General features: G+C 47.4%; 2 protein-coding genes across 4 annotated transcripts in view; one reads left to right on the top strand and one right to left on the bottom strand.

Annotated features, from left to right (window-relative positions):
• SEPTIN2 (septin 2) overlaps positions 1 to 1,509 on the bottom strand; it is a 33,701-nt gene extending 32,192 nt beyond the window's left edge. The window contains exon 1 of one of the 2 annotated variants that reach the window (XM_082841534.1): positions 1,447 to 1,509. The gene's annotated coding sequence lies outside the window, so the exon portion shown is untranslated. The remainder of the gene's footprint in view (positions 1 to 1,446) is intronic. The other variant, XM_082841535.1, reaches the window with a different exon arrangement.
• A 176-nt stretch (positions 1,510 to 1,685) lies between these two features.
• The window catches only part of HDLBP (high density lipoprotein binding protein), a 70,101-nt gene continuing 53,047 nt past the window's right edge, over positions 1,686 to 18,739 (top strand). Inside the window, exons 1-2 of one of the 2 annotated variants that reach the window (XM_082841676.1) lie at positions 1,688 to 1,800; positions 16,644 to 16,716. The gene's annotated coding sequence lies outside the window, so the exon portion shown is untranslated. Of the gene's footprint in view, positions 1,801 to 16,643; positions 16,717 to 18,739 lie in introns of both variants that reach the window. The other variant, XM_082841677.1, reaches the window with a different exon arrangement.

The following is an 18,739-nucleotide window of genomic DNA, read 5'->3' as shown; positions in this document are numbered from 1 at the left end:
GCCCATCCCATCCCCATTTCCCTAGGTCACCCTGCTAGTTCAAGAGCAGTCAGAATGCAAATCTGATTTGACTGAAAAGCCCTTGTTCTTTACCCTGGGCTGCAGTGCTCGCTGAGAGACCAAGACGAAAAACGGGGGGAAAAAAAAAAATCAGGGTAACTTTATGGCCGACGAGACCACTGCCATAATTCATTGCGAGTTAGGAGGCTGGGCGGTGCACAGAAAGCCTAAGTGGGAGCTACCAAAACCAAAAATAACGAACCTTAAATTACAAACACCAGGAAAGCAGCCTGCACGACCCGTACACCATCATACATCTCTCCTTATGATGGCAAGGCTGCTTCGGCCATTAAGCTTGCCTTGAGGTATTATAATGATCTGAGTCGTTCAAGAGATACCTGAAAACCTGTTTCGTGCTGATGACCGTCCTAGGCAACAAGTAAAGCTGGGCAGGTCCACACACCGCTGCCCCTCACAGAACCACCACCACACGGAACAGCAGAGGCTGACAGCAGGCGGACACCTATTTCAGGGGGAAGAAGTCTAACCCGGCCGCAGTCCTGAATAACAGAGCAGAAACGAGGCAAGCAAACGGCGGAGGTAAGCGGGCTCCAGGCAAAAGGCAGGCTCTGAACCAAGGCCAAAGGTGAGGAAGACCACAGCAGTCGGAACTGTAAGTCAGCGCTGTTGGGTCACGCGTCCGCGTGTTGGGGACACAGACAAGGCAGCGAGGCACCGACGAAAACTGAGGCCGTAAGGGTAACAGGCGGTCCTGCGGGCCTTACTGAGCCACGGCGGCCACAGGTCGGCCCCATCTCGGGCCTTCAGGGGAACGGGCCCTCCGCCCGTCCCTCCGGATTCGGCCCTGCGCGGGGCCTCCCCTTCCCTCCCCTCCTCCTTCTCCTCCCGCTATGTGTGCGGCCAGGCGGGGCCTGCTGAGTGGAGCGGGCGGCCAGCGCCCCGCGAGCTTCCTCTCGGCCGGGAGCCGGCGAAGCGGAAGCGCCCGTTAGCGCGACCCGCACGGTCCCTCCCGGACCACGACCGCCAGCGCACGCTCCACGTCCCAGGTCCATTATTGACCACGCCCCACGTAACTCCCACCTGGTGAGAAAGGCCACTCGGGTTCGTCCGGGACACACCCCGCCGCCTCCGCCAGCGCCAGGGCCCGGGGGACGGGGGCCGGGACCCGGTAGGGCCCAGAAGGGCAGGGGAGGGGCCGGGAGAGCGGGAAGAGCGCCGGGGGGATGGGGGAGATCTGGGGAGGGCCCAGGACGCCGGGCCGGCCGCCCCTCCCCCACACCGTGCGAGTGGCCCCGCCCGCGTCCCCCCCGGAGCGGACAGACCACCGCCCCGAGCCGACCACCGCCTCGAGCCGGCCACCGCCCCTCTGCGTCGGCCCACAGCTTGCGCCCCAAAGGCGGCGGAGACCCACACCGAGATACTCACCGCGGACGCACCGAAGAACAAGCCGACCGACCGCGCCGCGGATCCGCCCGCAGACTCGCGCCCCGCCCCGCGTGTGGGCGGATTGCGTCAACGCGTCGATCCGCCCCCTTGCCAACGCTTTCCTCCCCGCCCCCATTCGCCAGCTTCCGAGTGCGCAGGCGCAGGTTCGTCCGCGGTTTCCGCCTCTGCGCAGGCGCCGTGCCCCTCCCACGGCGGTTGGCCATATAGAGGCCGGGGGTGGGGGGGAGGTCAAGCGTAGCCTCTTCTCCTTTACCAAGATGGCGGCTCGTCCCTGTTTCGCCACAGTTCCTACCTTATGAGCTTCATTTCCTTACGCTGATAAGAGTGGAACAGGTAATGTAATTCATTGCTTTGTGAATAACTAGAATGGGGGGAAGAGCGTTTCTTTAGATGGAGCTAAATGACCGGTGAGAAGAGAGAGGGACGGGGGCAGGGCAGGTGGCGGTAAGAGTTCGGAACGACCACGGGGAGGGGACCTTTCGCCTCTGGTCCTCTCTTCCAGGAAGATGGCGGCAGCACCGAGCAGGGAGCACCGGAGCGGGACCGGGGAGGGAGGGCGAGCGGCCGGCGGGGCTGCTCTAGCCCCGAGCCGCCGTCGTCTCGGTGGTGCGGGCCTCGCCTCGATTGGCTGCCGTGGGTCACGTGGGGGTCGGCGACTGGTGCGCGGACCATAGAGTTGGGCGCCCGTCCCCGGGGACGTGGTCTTCGTGCGCCAGAGCCTGGAGCCCGCGCCCGACGGGAAGGGGGGAGGGCGGGCTGCCCCTCGCTTTCGCTAGGTGAGGCCTGGGGGCGCCTCCAAGTCCACTGCGGCGGCGCGGCTCGGGGGCGGGAGGGCGACGTGCCCGGCGGGGGCGTGACCGGCCCGGGGCGTCCTTCCCCCCCTCCCGCGGCCTGCAGGCCCAGCAGCTGGCCGATGCTTGCTGGGAGGCTGGGCGCAAACGCTCTCGTACAGGAAGCCTTTCTGGGTTACCCACGACTGACAGTAAACACGGCTCTGGAGTCTCTCCTGGGCGGCCGCGTAGCGCGGGGCGCCTGAAGCTCTTTGTGACCGTAGGGCGTCCTGACAGGGTGTCTTTGGAAAGTGGCGAAGTGCTCAGGGCCAGGCGTCCTCTCCCCGCCGACTCAGGAGGTGGGGAAGTCGGCCTGTGCGTGGTGTCCGGGCACCACGTAAGACCAAAGGAAAACTGACCTCTGTGTTTTATTAAGCAACGCTATGGTCACGTCCATATGGTCAACGCTATGGAAACGTCCGAAGGAGTGTAGATGAGTCTTAGAGGAATCTTCAGGAGCAGGATGGTTTACCCTTGAGCTGCGGGGTTTCTTTGTCCTCAGCTGCAGAGCTGCCGAAAACCCTCAGGCGTTGCGTTGCCTTCACCTGCGTTTGGGTGTCTGCCGCAGAACTAAGGACGGACAGGCACTCTCTTGGCAGGTAGCTTTCTTGAGGCCCTGTTAACACGGGGTGAGTCACAATTAGGATTTTGTCTGAGGTAACTGGTAGTGCTGTTCTACAAAATGATCTCAGTGTTCTTTTATGGGAGCGAACCCGGGCTAATGAGACATTGGCTGAAGCCTAGTGCTCAGGTTGATATTCGGTCACTTTGAACACTAAGCAACCCCAGCTACCCTTATGAAGTACGCTTAATATTAGGATGTTTGGAAGCAGTGTTAAAGGTTGAGAAGGTATTTGGTTCAGAGTGGCTCCCATCATTTGAACTCCCAGTTGTCTGGATCTGAGACATCAACCACCCACCTGTCATGAGAGCTTTAGGTTTGGAGAAAACTGAACATACCCCCTCAAGTCTTGAAGGACAAAATATGAAAGCCATTGAAAACAGTGAAGATTAAACTTCCCTGTAACTACTATTAATTCTGCTGTGTGTCACGTCCCGATTGGGGCTTACCTCCTCTTCTCTAATCAGGCTGAGGTCACCTGAGTAAAGGAGCAGTGCGTGTAAGGAGAGCACTCCTAAGATGCCGTTGGCCCACATTCCTTGGCACTCGAGGACCTGCTGGAACCCGGTCACAGTGCCCCCTCCAGGGGGCCAGGCTGACTTCTCAGCGTCCTGATGGGAGAATTTCTTCTTGAATCATCAAGTATTTTTTTTCCTTTGGATTTGTTGTTTGGGGTTTCTGGCGGTCTGACTTTGACCTCATGGCTTTACTTCTTCCACAGTAGAAAATATTTCAAAAATATATATATTGGAAATGGCTGTGTGCCAGACATTGTTAAGGGTTCTGGGGATGCAGCAGAGGTAAAGAGGACACAGACTTTTTTTCTTTTCCTCAAGCAGTTTATGGTCTGGTAGGGGAGATTCACTTGTAAAGGAGAGATTACGGTGTTCTGAGTGCAGTAATGGACGTATGTACAAGGAGTGGAGGTAGGACAGAGGGGGCAGTGATTACCTGTTGGAAAGTCTTCACAAAGAATGTGGTTCTGAAACTGGAGTTTAGAAGATGAATAAGAGTTTTTCCAGGAGGAGTTGGCAGGATGGGCTGTTCTAGACAAGAAGACTAGCTTATGCAAAGGGAACAAGTGACAGCTATCCACTTAGGGGGTGGCATATATGGGCAAGAGGTTGAGAATTTGGTACACTGCTGGCATCTCAAATGGTGAAGGACTTAATGCCCTAAGACACTGACTTGGACAGCATTTCAAATGATTACACTGTCCACCAAGATGACTTTGTGATCTTTAGTCACAAGTGGATCAGATAGACTCAACATTAATGCTTGGCGGCTGAAACTTATTTACCTAAAGGGCTTGAGCAGAGAACACTTTTTAAAGTACAGAGTGATACTTGTATTTGGTATGGCCCATTCAGCACACATGCATCTCACAGGGCTAGTGATCATAGGAAGGCATTTCCCTTTTCTATTAAGAAATAACGAAGCTCCTGGAAGAAACATAGCACACAGCTGAACTCTCAGTTGCTGACTTTTGGTGGCAAAAAGTCCAAGGAGCATGTTGTCAAACGTTTTGACCAAGTATATAGAAAGACAGCCAAAGAACCTTAATGTGTCAGAATGCCTTTTCTCTTGAGTTATGAAGGCACCACAACATTGAACATTTGAAAGCCAAGAAAAGAACTAAACTTTCTTCAGTGTGTAACATTTAAAAACTTGATTACACAAGTTACTTTGTGGTAAAGCAGGGTTTTCATTTATTTTTTTCCTTTTTGTATTTCTAACATCAGAGACATTTTAGAGGTGATATTCCTAGTCGGCCGCTGTTTACCCGGTGAGGTAAGGTTCCTCAGCTATCATTTAAGACAAGCCGGACTTGTCTGGGTGTCTGTCATGTTAGTCGTCTTGTTGATGCTTGCTGTTAATTTGATAACAATGCATTGGCCATGCATACTCTCCCTTAATACTGTTTATTGGCACTCATTTGGATTTTAACATTAAAATTTAATTTTACTTCAAATCAAGGTTATATCTTCATATACTTTTGAAAAGATCAAGTAAATCTGGAAAAGCTTGTGAGGAAGAAAAAGTGTCAGTTTCCTTCCTCCCATCATGTCTCCTCCCTTGCAGGACACCCACGTTGGTCTCCTAGCTGTTGGCTTTGGTCTTTGCCTCAATCTCTCGCATCCACGCCTGACTCGCATCCACGCCTGACTCGCTCACTTCCTGCCCTTCCGTCCCCTGTCCCACACATTGTCTCTCCACTCTGACGTCTCTCACTTTCTTTCACCCCTCTGCCTTCGCCCTGCAGACAGATGCACGGCTGCCCAAAGCAGGTGCACCTTTAATTTGCTGTCAGGTATTTAGTGTTTATATTCTGGCTACTGGTACCATTCACAGTTGGGCCAAATGGTGTGATGGGATTACTTTTCCTTTCCTGGAGAAGTTTTTGTTTTTCCTGAAGTTCTTATTGGTGGTTTTTGTTGTTTTCTTAGTTTTATATGCATTTGCCGCTAAAGGTCAACCCCAAATTCACTAGTTGTCTAAACCTCCTTTCAAGCAATTCAGTTCTTTTTATCTGATCAAGTTCAGTAGGCGCAGACCTCCAACCTGCTGGAATCTCACTTCAGATCTCACTGCCCTCAGTTTCTTGGAACCCGTGTCTTTCTCTTTCTTGATTTTCTTTTCTTTTCTTTTTTTTTTTTTTACTCTCTCATTTTGATGGAGCTCTTCCTCAAGGAGTTGCCTGGGAGATAAAATTTTGAGAGCCTGGATGTCTGGAGTGCGTTATTCTGCCCATATACCTGTGTTTAGAGGTTGGACATCAGTTTGCCCCTCTGTCTTCCATCCCCCAGTGTTAGCCTTGAAGTGTTAGAGCTTTCTGATTCTTGAGCCTTTATATGTGACCGTGTTTTCTTTTTTGAAGCTTGAGGGATTTTCTGTGAAATTCAGAGCACCCGGTGCAGTGATGTCCCTTGGAGTCTGTTTTCATCTAGTGTCTTGCCTGCCCTTTGGGCCCCTTTATTTTGGAAACTTCTGTTCTTCAGTGCTGGGCGTTTTTCTTGATTTATTACCTTCATAGCTTTCCATTCACTTTCTTTCTCTTTCTAGAATTCAACTATTGGACCTTCTGGATTGACAGTCTGATTTTCTTAGGTTTCCCATTTCTTTCTGGAAGACATTCTCAACTTTATCTTTGAGCGCTTCTATTGAGTTTTTCTCTGTTTCTAGGAGATTTCTCTTATTCTTTCTGTTCCTATGTTATAACCTCCTGTTTTTGTTCCATGGATATAGACTCTCCTCTTATCTCTCTGAGGACATTGGTGAGTTTCAAAGTTTTCTTTTACCAAAAGTCACTGCTTGCTTCTGGCTGCTTTTTGTGTTGCGACTTTGGCTTTCGTATCCGCCTTTTCTGGGCTATCCGGTGATGTTTGCTTGCCCGCTTACATGTCAGAGGGACTGGGGCTTGCCAACTGTGACATTCGCTGTAGAGGCATCTGGCTGGACCATTTCCTTACAGCACCCTGTCAGCTTCTTCAAGTCTCTTTGGGTTCTCCAAAGAAATACCTCCCAGCCTCTTGCCTGGGGGCCAAGTGAGGGGAGAAGGCCACAATCTTAGCAATAACTATGGAAGAAGTTACTTCCCCTGTCTTCAGAATGGTTTGCCATCACTCCACTGTAACTGGTGTCCCCAGTCCAAAGATTCTAGTTCCCTTTCCAAAGGGGAAAAAAACCACACCCTTTGGCTAAGAGGCATGAGAGGCAAAAAAAAAAAAAAAGAACAGAACACAGAAAACTGTCCTTTTTGACAGTATTTTCTTACTACTTTTGCCTGGCTGCCCTTTAGCAGTGTTATTTTTAGCTTACAACTTGCATTGCACTTAAATTCATTGTTCTTGTGTTATTTACTACACCTTTTATAGCCCAGCTGTGGGTTTTACATTGTCTTAAATGTGTGCTGAAGGCCCTGGTAGGAAAGTGGACGGAGGTTGTGAAAAGGCCGGTCTTCACAGTCAAGAAGCTCACAGGGCCGGTATGCAGAGCAAGATTTTTAGTTTTCACCGATGATCAAAGACTTGACATTAAAATCATATTTTCCCTACAGACTGGGGAAAATAAACGTGACCATTTTAGTTACCAAAGGTGAGGGGGACAGGTATACCCCAATGTCGTGTAGTGTAAATAGTTTAATTCATTGGGAGGGTAAATTTTGCCTTTGCAGTGCCTATCCACGCATCTCCCATAATCATGTAATTGTATTTCTAGGAATTTAACCTGTCGAGGTACAGGCTTGAGTGAGTAGATGGTACTCTTTTCTGCAGTGCTTGTAATCGGAAAAAAACAAAACAACATCAGCAGGGGGTTTATTTTATGGTTATTCCATGCAACGTGCAGTTGTTAACATAGGTAAACTTGTGTGTAAAACTTGGAAAGACAGCCATATGCATTTTTAAATGGAAGTAAGTGTGGCATTACATGCATGTAATGTGATCTTAGTTTTTATTTAGACCATGTATTAATATACCCAAGAAAAAATATTAGGTAAAACAATAGTTTTGGAGATATTTCTTGAGGAAGAATCAAGAAGATTGCCAATTTTTACTTCTGTTGTTGTGTTTTACAATATTTTTATGCTAAAGATCATTCTTTGGTCGACGGTATTATCGTATTCATACTATCAGTTAATAAAACTGGTATGAATGTAGTCCCCATGGCCCCTGCCCATTCCATCCCAGGCTCTGCCATGGGTGCAGTATCCTCTCAGGAGGCTTATCTGTGCCCTGAGACCCCACAGCTGGAACAGCAGCCCTCATCTAGGTCAAGGAGAGGCAGGAAGTTGCTGATGCAGAAACCAGTAGTTAGGTAGCAAGTGCCGTTGAGCAATTAGGATGGATTCTTTTCTGAAAGCGCTCTCAGGTTTGCCTTTTATTTGTGTGAATTGCTATTCTTAGACGTTCCTGGCTGTGGACTTTGTCAGACATGCAGCGGTGCTTGGGTCTTAGGCATTGGTTCTTTCTACCAGACAGGGCAGAGGGTGGAGATGTTTGTTCAGGTGGGAAGGTAGTCCTCCCCTGGAGCGGGAGTCAGGAGAGCTGTATGTACTTCAGTTTAAACTTGTTCTTAATCAGCCTTGTGATTTTGGGTGTTTCTTTTTTTATTTTTGCCATATGCGGGCCTCTCACTGCTGTGGCCTCTCCCGTTGCGGAGCACAGGCTCCGGACGCGCAGTCTCAGTGGCCATGGCTCACGGGCCCAGTCGCTCCACGGCACGTGGGATCTTCCCGGACCGGGGCACGAACCCGTGTCCCCTGAATCGGCAGGCGGACTCTCAACCACTGCGCCACCAGGGAAGCCCTTGAGTGTTTCTTGATCTGTAGGACTTCAGCTTCTTCCTCTCAAAGATAGGAAAGGAGTCTCTGAGGTGGTTTGTTTCCTTTCTTCCTTCCTTTCCTTCATTCATTTCCTCCCTCCCTTTACCCCTCCCCTCCCAGCGTTCCCCCCCGCCCCTGCCCTTGTTCAATTCAGTTTATCAGAAACTTAGTTTTTCAACTTGGAAGGGTGACACCTGGAGCTAATAGTCACTCATACAGCATCCCGTTTTGTGATCTGTTTCAAGGATGCACGAGTGATACAAAAAGCCTTGCCTATTAAAGCTTTTTTTGTTGCTTCCTACACACCAGGCATCATGACCTTTACTTCCAGCAATGGTTCAACCAGGCGATCTTACACCCCCACCCCCACCCCAGAATATCTGGAAACATTTTTGGTTGTCATGAGTTGGGAGTGCTGCTGGCATCTCATGGTTAGAGGCCAGAGGTGCTCACCATTCTGCAGTACCCAGGACAGCCCCCACAAGGAAGAATTGTGTGGTCATAAGGAAGAACTGCCTGGTCACAAGGTCAGCAGCAGTGAGGTTGAGAAGTCCTGCTTTACCGGCTCCGTCCTTGGAGGGCTCTAGGATGTAGCAGTCACAGGCCCCATTTTTCAGTCAAGGAGAGTGGAGCCTGGTAGGGTGAGGCCACTGGCAATTGCGGCTGAGTTACGGCTGTACTGCCTGCACTGCCAGAGTTCTCGTGGCTGTCACGGATACCGAGGAGGGCCATGGTCACAGAAAGTTCTCCCCAGGCTTACTCTGCCAGGCCTGGGCTAAGCACTGCATGTAAACTCTCATAATCCTCACAGTGACCCGATACTAATGTCAGCTCCCTTTTGCAGGACAGGAGACAGAGGCACAGAGAAGTCAGGATTTTTTTTTTCCTTGCCTTGGTCCTCATTTTCAGTTCACACATTTAAACATTCAGCCTTGACAATTTACCTGGTGTTTCCTCTCAGCATCTCTAGAGTTTCTCTAAAATTTGGGATCCAGAGGTGATGTAATGTCCAGGAGCGGGGCCACCCAGGCCTTTGTAGCAAGGTAGATATTCTACCCTGAAGGAAACACACTAAAATTGGTCTGTGTCCCTTAGAATTCTCATCAGGCATTTATTTTTCATCAAGTACATATCTGTCAGTAGGTTTCCCGGAAGGAAGTGAACAAATCAGAGTTCCAGACCTAAAGCCATTGAGCACTCAGGGCCCATCTCTGCAGTAACCTGTAAACGGCTGCTGTCGGTCAGTCTTCAGCCACCGTCAGGGGGTCAGCTTTCACTCTTGCTGGACTGGTGTTTCCATCTTCCTATCGCAGCAACCCAGTTCCACCGCCTCTGGCTGCCTCCGTGACGTCATCATATGACTACACAGGTCTGGTGGGGTAAGTCCCTGCTTAGCTTTACCTGCCCCACCCTTCATCTGGGTTACAGGATAAGCCACTGGTAGACTTGTTCTTGTTTTGGACCCCCTGGCGCAGCAGGGTGTCCTGGCTATGGCAGGTGCCCTGTGTGTTTGGAGGGGATGAACAGACAGGACAGTGTTGATTCTGGACTCTTGTCTTTCCTGCCTCTTGGTGAATAACCATGGGCTGCTGCAAGCCAGAGCAGCTTTCTAGGCTCTGAGGGGTGTGCTGGACACAGAAATAAGGCAGTCTGCAGGCCACATCTCAACCTGTTGCTCTTGTGTTCTTCAACCACCGTTGACTCTGGCCTTCACAGATGGTTTTGTAGTTCAGCTTTCTCCAGAGGCTTGGATGTGCTTGGCCGGCACGTTGCTGAGATCCGGAAGCCTGCTGAGCACGGGCCTTCTTTGTGGGAGTGCAGCTTGGTACCGTGGGGCTCACCGATGCTTGGGAAGCCAAGTGTCCTCCTGCCTGTTTTCTATGCTGTCTCACCTTTATCGGCATGATTCCTTTCTCTAAGCTTCTAGCATCTTGTTTTGGGGCGTGGGTTGAGCTGGCCTCACTCTGCTGGCTGAGGGAGAACTCTGCGTAGCAGTCCCAGCTCTGTCCATGGGCAGGATACACTGTCTTCCCAGCTGTAAGGTCATTAACGGCACTTAAGCTTCTAGACACAGTGCAGGCTGGACCAGTGCTACTGCTGTTGGTTTCTTTCTGGAGGAAGGAAATACCTTTGGCCAGAGGCAGTTCAGTGTGCAGCGTTATCTCTGTTGCATAACCTGTTGTGCCCTTCCAGGGAAGTTCTGTGCACCACCCGTTAGGCCTGTGCATCGCTTGGCCTGGGCGACTGGAGTTAAGTGAAAGGGGACTGGGAGGGCGGGCGCTGTGAGTCAGGAATCTCTTGGACTAACGAGGGTCAGGCGCCCTGGCGTAGTGCCAAGCTCCCTGCCCCTCGTCATCCTACAGATCTCTGGGTGGATGGTTCCTGGGGGAGGGAAAGCAGTCTTCATGCTGGTGCCTTGGTAGCAACGGCCTGCATGGCAACTGCTCTGGCCTCTTAGGAGGTTTCCATCAGGAGGCTCTGGAGAGAGCTGCGCTCCTGAGGAGGTTACCACAGCAGACAGCCTTGGGGGAAATGGAAGCTGGCGAACACGCCCTGACCGCCGGGCCCCTCAGGACCAGCAGAGGCCAGAGGGAAAGAGAAAGCCGTGCAACTGTAGAGTTAGAAGAAATAATTTTTGAAAGGATGTCGTGTATTTGGCATGTTTTGCTGTTTTTGAAATTCTGGTTGAGGTGAGTGACTTGTTGAGAAGTGGCTCTGCCTCTCAGGGCTCCCTTCTCAGTATTTCTGATTCCTTGATATACAGAGTTGAAAGTTTTCATCCTTGTTTTAACTTTTTCTTTAGAAATTAAAAAAGAGTAATAAAAGAGGAAAGGATGGCTCTGTGTGATCATTCCTGTCTTTCTGAGGTACCATTCTGACAGTTATGAACCATGTTAACTCTAACTTGGTGGTGTCCTGTAACTTATAAATAGAAGGCTTTGAGGTGTCTGGGTGGGACTTTAAATTCACTTCTCCCTCACTTGAGATGGTGCACTGACTCCTGGACGTAGGGTGTTAGGTGACGACAGGTCAGGTGCAAACAAAATCAAGGATGATGCGTTATCCTAATCGGTTTTATTTTGTATGTTACTGTTCATTTCACTTTTATGTGACATGCTTTCTCATTTTATTAATACTCAGCTCATTTATAAATACCTTTCAGATGGAATTACTGAATTATATTGACTGTTTTGACTTTTTCTCATAAGTGTAAGATTAGTTAGGTGTTCTTATAGCACTGGCTTAAATCTGTGTGTGTGAGATCAATTTGAAGAATACAGTTTTTTTCTGTAGAAACAAGGCTTCCGTTTTGATACATTTGCTTTTGCTTGGAGCTGACTCCTGCCCCTGAGACCAAAGTGCTGTATTGCCTTTGTCGCCAGAGCGGTGAGCTCAGCAGTGCTGTCAGGCGGCCTGTGCCCAGGGCCCCTTGGCTCCTAAGCTCAGCCTGGCGGCCTCTGGGGCGTCCAGACCAGGTGACCCATCAGGCTTGCTGCCGTTGGAGCTATCCCTTAATTTCACAGGTGCTGGAGATGATCGCTGTGTGCCCTTGAGGTTGGGTTAAGTGTAGCTCTTTTCTGAAAGACTGGGCAGGGAGGAAACGATGGTGTTACTGGGAAAGGCAGCACTCTCTTTTTGATCTTTGAAGACACGGGTTGGCTTTCCTTTGACCCGTGAGACATGCCTTTGCTTTAGGAGCAGCGTCGCGTGACATCCTCATCTTCTCGTCCTTGGTTGCTTGGGGCTTCAGGTATGCCTACCTGCCAGAGATGCCGCTGAGTTGGAGAGAGTGTGTGTAAATCTCCAGCCCTTGATTTCTTCTGAATGGTTCCACACTGTGTGGGTAGTGTTAGGACCAAATCTTCAAGGAAGAAATGGCATGTGAAGGATTCAGTGGTGATCTGTGGGAATTTCCATAAAATCTCACAGGATTGTATAGTAATTAGGTTTTTGGTGTCAGTTGGTATATGGCTTTATTGAAGGTGTATGATTTTGGTTTTAGGCTATTTAGAACTTACTGGATATGCATTAGAAGGCTTCTTATAGGACTGTTTTAATTCACAAAGGTAGCTTTGCTTGTCTTGTTATCTCCTCACCCCAGTCCTGAAGTGGTAGGGGTATGTGAGGGTTTTTCTCTCTTTTAAGCCGTTGTGCTTTTTTTGGGTTTTTTTGCGGTACGCGGGCCTCCCACCGCTGTGGCCTCTCCTGCCGCGGAGCAACAGGCTCCGGACGCGCAGGCCCAGCGGCCATGGCCCACGGGTGCAGCCGCCCCGCGGCATGTGGGATCCTCCTGGACCGGGGCACGAACCCATGTCCCCTGCATCGGCAGGCGGACTCTCAACCACTGCGCCCCCAGGGAAGCCCTAAGCCGTTGTTGATTGAGTGGTCAGTCTCTTTGCCCAGCCTAAATATCGCTCCCCTCTCTTTGGGCCACGGTCCCTTACGTGGCATGGCTGGCTCCAGCTGCTGGTGTCTCTGAGTTTTGCTTCTTGCCCAGAGAACAGTCTGTGATTGGTGGCTAGCTCAGATGGCACGTCCCTTGTGCTCCTTCTGCTTGTGGTGTCTGAAAAGCTCTCGGAGCACCTCTGCTCTCCCGCAGGCCTCCTTCCTCCTCTGCAGGAGCCGGCGGGGAGCCCCGCTGTGGACCCTGACGTCATTTGGGGTGTGCTGCTCAGCATGTTGACGTGGTGCTGTCAGCAGCTTTCTTGACACTGTCTGATAGTTTAAAATTCTGCTTTTGGACTTCCCTGATGGTCCAGTGGTTAAGACTCCATGCTTCCACTGCAGGGGGCACGGGTTTGATCCTTGGTTGGGGAAGTTCCACATGCCTGCGGTGGTGCGGCAGATAGATAGATAAGTAAACAGATAAATAGATAGGTAAGTAAATAGATAAGTAAGTTAATAGATAAATAGACATTAATAGATAGTTAAATAGGTAGTTAAATAGATAAATCACAAATAAGAAAATTTTAAAAAATTTAAAAAAATAAAATAAAAATCTGCTTTCATGAACTTTGAAAAAATGATGTGTAACAGGCTTTAGTGTCATCACAATATTATAAAATTTAGGTAAAACTTTGTTATGCTCCATAAAATGTGAGTGAGAAGTGCCCTGATGTGAATAGGTGAACTCATAGTCAGATATACATTATTAAACTTGGGTTTGACTTGGAGTTGGATGGTCACTGTCATTTGCCACCCCCTCCTACCTCGATGTGTTTATTTCCAAGTTAAGGCATTTATTTTTTCTAATTACAAAACTAGTACTCTCCTCTATTTTAAAAAAAATGTTTTTTAACTCTCATACTTTAAGAGCAGTTTCAAGTATGGTACAAAACACTTTTTTCTGAACCACCTGCAAGTAACTTGGGGACATGAAACCTCATCACCCTTGGCTATTTCAGTGTGTTTCCTGCAAACAAGATGCTTAGTACAACCGCTCACACACATGAATACTTTGCTACCTTCAGACCAGTTCACGCCTCACCAGAAAGACCCAGTTCACAGCCCTGTGTTGACACTCCTTGTCAGGTCTCTAGTCTCTCCTACACTGGAGCATTTGCCCCATCTTACCTTGACTCTCCTCACCTTGACACTTGTTGACCACAAGCAGTTAGTTTGCAGAGTGTCCCTCAGAGTGGGTTTGTCTGTTTCCTTTTGATTCGATTCAGGTTTTGCATCTTCGGCTGGAATAGCACAGAAGGAGTGCTGGGTTCTTCTCTTGGCATTGTATCAGATGGTGCGCGATTTCGATTTGTCCTGTTACCAGTGGTGCCCGCTTGGCTCACTTGATAAAGGTGGTGTCTGCCAGGCTTCTCCACTGAAGTCTTTGTGATTAATAAGTATACTGTGGGGGGAGGTGCTTTTGAAACTAAGTATCTGTTCCTATCAGACTTTCGATTTGCTCATTTATATCAGTGCAGGCTAAGAGCTTCCCATTTTATTCAGTTGGCTGTCATCTTTTATTATCGTTATTTATTTTGATGTTCGTATTTTCCCATGTTTGGCCAGTGGGAGCCCCTTAAAGCCAGCTGCTGTGTCCTGGCTTGGATAAGTCCCCATTATTCATTTAATACTTCTTGCTTTCTGGTACAGCAAGGTACTCTGGGCTCTTCATGTACAATGCTTTCCTGCCCCAGACCTGAAATCAGCCTTTTCTTTGAGGAGGCCCGGTTCCATTTTACGACCGTTGGTACTCAGAGAAGCAGAATGTGGGCACCAGTTGGGCTGTTGTTGGGGTGTTAATGCACTCAGGCCCTCTTAGTGGACAGAGATGGAGTGTGTGTGTGTGGGTGTGTGTGCACATACATGTACACATGCACACACACAGATATACAGATGCCTGTGTATTTACAACACGTTTCTTTTTACATCTCTGTATGTTGAAAGGCACGAGTTCATTTCAGAACCTCGGTTTCTATCTAATACCACAGGGTTCATTCCAGTCTTTCCCTTTCTGAACTGGTAGCTCCCTTTTCCAACAGTGACAATCCTAGGTGCCAGTGTCCCTTATATATTTACTTATTTGATTAGTCACTGTGTGTGTTCCCAGTCTCCTGTTGCTGCCCCCTCTTCTGCACAGGTGCCCTCTGCTCTCTTCATCTCACTCAGCCTCTGATACCCTAGGTATGTGGACACCCCGTTTTGTGGAACTCATATCCCAGTTTCTAGAAATAAAGTTCTGTGCACTGTCTTTTTGCCCTTTCGAGGCTGTTACCTGAGCCATCGCTTCATTGTTGGTGATGCCTGCTGTATGGTATCGATGCGTGACTGTGTAGTTAGTTACCACTATCTCACTGGTGCACAGTTGTGTTTTTCCAGTTCTTTGCATGTCACTATGCTTCTATGAGCCTTCTTATACCTATTATGCCTATGCCTTCTGTGTTCTTGTGCAGGTACTTCTGGAGAGTAGGTTCTTTGGAGTGTTATCACTGAATTGGATTATGGGTATGTCGATTATTTGTGGGTTTTTAAAAAATTAGTTAATTTTATTTATTTTTGGCTGTGTTGGGTCTTCGTTGCTGTGCGCCGGCTTTCTCTAGTTGCAGCGAGCAGGGGCTACTCTTCGTTGCGGTGTGCAGGCTTCTCATTGCAGTGGCTTCTCTTGTTGCGGAGCACAGGCTCTAGGTGGGCGGGCTTCAGTAGTTGTGGCTCGTGGGCTCAGTAGTTGTGGCTCATGGGCTCTAGAGCACAGGCTCAGTAGTTGTGGCACACGGGCTTAGTTGCTCCACGGCATGTGGGATCTTCCCGAACCAGGGCTCAAACCTGTGTCCCTTGCGTTGGCAGGCAAATTCTTAACCACTGCACCACCAGGGAAGCCCGATTATTTGTGTTCTTAAATTGCATTCTAATGTTACCCATTCTCAACGATAGAGAAGCCAATTTTCCTCACCATTTCAAAATCTGCATCACTTCTGTTCATCTTGGTAGATCTCATAGTATAAGGGCAGAATGAAGATGAACACACCTGTTCATGGGTTTATGTGCCGTATGTCTTAGTTTTCCATGAACTGTGTGTTGATAGGTCCTAGTCTATTCAGATGTTTCCCAACCAGAGAAAAACTCTGTTTGTGTCCTAACTTCTATATGGTAGCCTTTCCTGTACAAAATTCTTAAGCTCTAATAGGGTCAAATGATTCAGTATCTTCCTTGATGATGTCTACAGTCTGTGTTATCAGTAGGCCTTTGCACCCTCAAATCATAGGTTTTTCTCCCCAGTCTTCGAATTCCTCAAGGCTTGATTTTTTATGGCCAGATCTCTAATCCAGCTGAAATTTTATTTTGGTGTATGGTGTGAGGTAGGGATCAACCTTTATATTTTTCCCAAAATGGATTGCAAATGGGCCCAGCGCTGTTTACTGCCTAGTCTATCCTTCCTTGCTGATTTGAAATGGCACTTGTTTCAAATACTAAACTCATAGATACACATGAGTTTTTCTTTTTCCTTAGCAAAAACCACCAAGTACTAATTACTGTTGCTTTATGGTGTGCTTTACTTAACTTTAGGTTGAATGTTTTTTCTTTTTCCCCCTTTTTTTCTTTTTTCCAAATAACCTAGAACAATTTTATTTTTAGGTGAATTTGGGAATCTTTTTTACAGTGTATATATTGAAAAACAAAACCTACGGGGACGTTGTGTTAAGTTTCCTAGGGCTGTGAAAAATTGCCACAAATTTATTAGCTTAAAACAACACCAATTTATTCTCTCACAGTTCTGGAGCTAGAAATCTAAAATCTGGCAGGGCCACGCACCTTCTGGGGGCTTTAGGGGAGAAACTGTCCTTTGCCCCTTCCAGCTTCTGGTGGCTGCTCCCATTTTCTTTGGCTTGTGTGTTCCAGTGTCTGCCTCCACCTTCATATAAGCTTTCTCCTCTGTGTTGTCTCTTTGCCTCTCTTTCAGAATGACACTTGTAATGGACCCATCCAGATAATCCAGGGTAATCTTTAAGCACTTCTGGAAAGACTTTTTCCAGGTAAGGTAACATTTAAATTCCAAATATCAGGACCTGATGTCTTGAGTGGCCATTGTTTAGCCTACCGCAGATGTTATTTGGCATTTCCTTGAGGGTGTAGATGAACTTGCGGGGGCGGGGGGCACGGAAACAGACATCTCTGTGATGAGTGTCCTGGATGATGAAACTGCTCCATGACTGAGGCATCTAGTGTGTGTGTTGTTTTGCTAACACTGAATTTCCCTTCAGTTTTCCTAGCTTTTCATTATAGTAGAGGGGTTTTCTAGACAGATGGTCATCTGCAAATAGTGGCATTTGTATGTTAGCTTAATTATTTCTCCTTAGATTGTGTGTTTGACAGTCTGTGACCACAGTAGACATCTTTGCTGTTTCGTTACTTACTTTAATAGGATAATTTTGGCCTTTCACTAATTGAGATACATTTTACTTCTGGGAAATACTCTTCGTATTGCCATTTCCTTCTATTCCTGAAGTTACATTCCATGGGAAGCAAGGAATAGATGCTTGAATTTCATCAGTCAGACGGATGTTTTTAAATGACCATCTATCAGTCATGTATATATGTTTTCTTGTCCTCCTTGGAGCTATAAATGTGAGATGTATACATTACCTAATATTGAATCCTTACTGCATCCCTAGAACAGACCTACTTAGTCACAGTGCCTTATTCTCTAAATTTAGAGTGGATTTACTGTGCTGGTGTTTTGTTTAAAATTTTATATGTTTGTAAACTCTTTTGTAGTTGATAATCTCTTTTCTCTGCAGCACCCACTCATTGTTTTGGGGAGGCAAAGCAGTGCCCTCATTTTCCTCTGCGGAGCTCCCCTTTTTACCATGTACAAGCCATGTGTTTTGGTTGAAATGGCCCAGCTGCGTGGGTGGACCCTGATTGGCTGTAGCTAATAGACATATTCCATCCCCTTGGCCCCTTGACTATAGTTATTGGTCCTCTGATGGGCTCAGAACCCAATTGATGCCGGTGAGATACAAAAATAATTCATGGGGCAAAGAAGCTCCTACTTCCTTGGGAACTACCAGAAGATATAATTACTGCCATTTATAACACTTCTTATTTCAGTACCAGGCAAGGATAATATTATATCATTGTGCACTTGTATTCTTTGTGTGCTCTTTCCTTGTCTTTATCAGACTTGAAAGAGTTAATTGCTCTTTAATTTATTTTTTCAGAGAAACTGATTCTGGTTTTGATTGACCACACCAGCTGTATTTTGTTAGTTTTTGTTTTCTATTTCACCGGTTCTTCGTTCATTTATTCCATGTACTTTCTTTGATTTTCTCTTTCCATCTTGATTTGAATGCTGATTAGCTCATTTATCTTCATTTCTTCTTATAATAAAATTTACAAGTTTGATTCATCCTCAGAGTATAGCTTTGGTAGCATCCTGTATGCCCTGATAAGTAGTGATCTTTGATCTTTTTCTTTTTTTACACCTTTTTGTTAGGAAAACCTTCAAACATATCCCAAAATAGGAGAGAATATTGATACTTCATATACCTGTCACCCAACTTTAAGAGTTGTCAGCATTTTGTCATTTTTATTTTATCTTTCCTTGCTTGTTCCGCACTTGTCATACTTTTAATTTTGAGTTTGAGTATTTTAAAGCAAATATCACATTTCATGTCACTTGTAAATACTTTAGCATGTATCTTCAGTAGATGAGGGCTTTAAAGAAATTTTACCTAGCAAAATTAACTATATTTTGTTAGTATCATCCAGTATCTATTCTGTGTTCACTTTTCTCCAAATGTCATAAAATACGTCTTTACACTTGGTTTGTTTGAGTCAAAGAAAACCCAAAGAAAGTGTCCACACTGCATTAAAAATCTAAACAATTTTAAAATCTGTAACAATCCCTTTTCTTGTTTATGAAAGCAGCGGGGCCATTTGTGCTGTGGGTTTTCCCACATTCTGCATTCGGTTGCTTGTATTGTGGTGGTGGCATGTGGTATATTTCTCTGATCCTCATACTTTCTGTAAACTGGTAGCTAGGTTTAGATGCTT

The sequence above is a fragment of the Leucopleurus acutus genome (assembly GCF_964270905.1).
Source record: "Leucopleurus acutus genome assembly, chromosome: 6".
NCBI lineage: Eukaryota > Metazoa > Chordata > Mammalia > Artiodactyla > Delphinidae > Leucopleurus > Leucopleurus acutus.
This window is presented reverse-complemented; position numbering and strand designations above follow the sequence as displayed.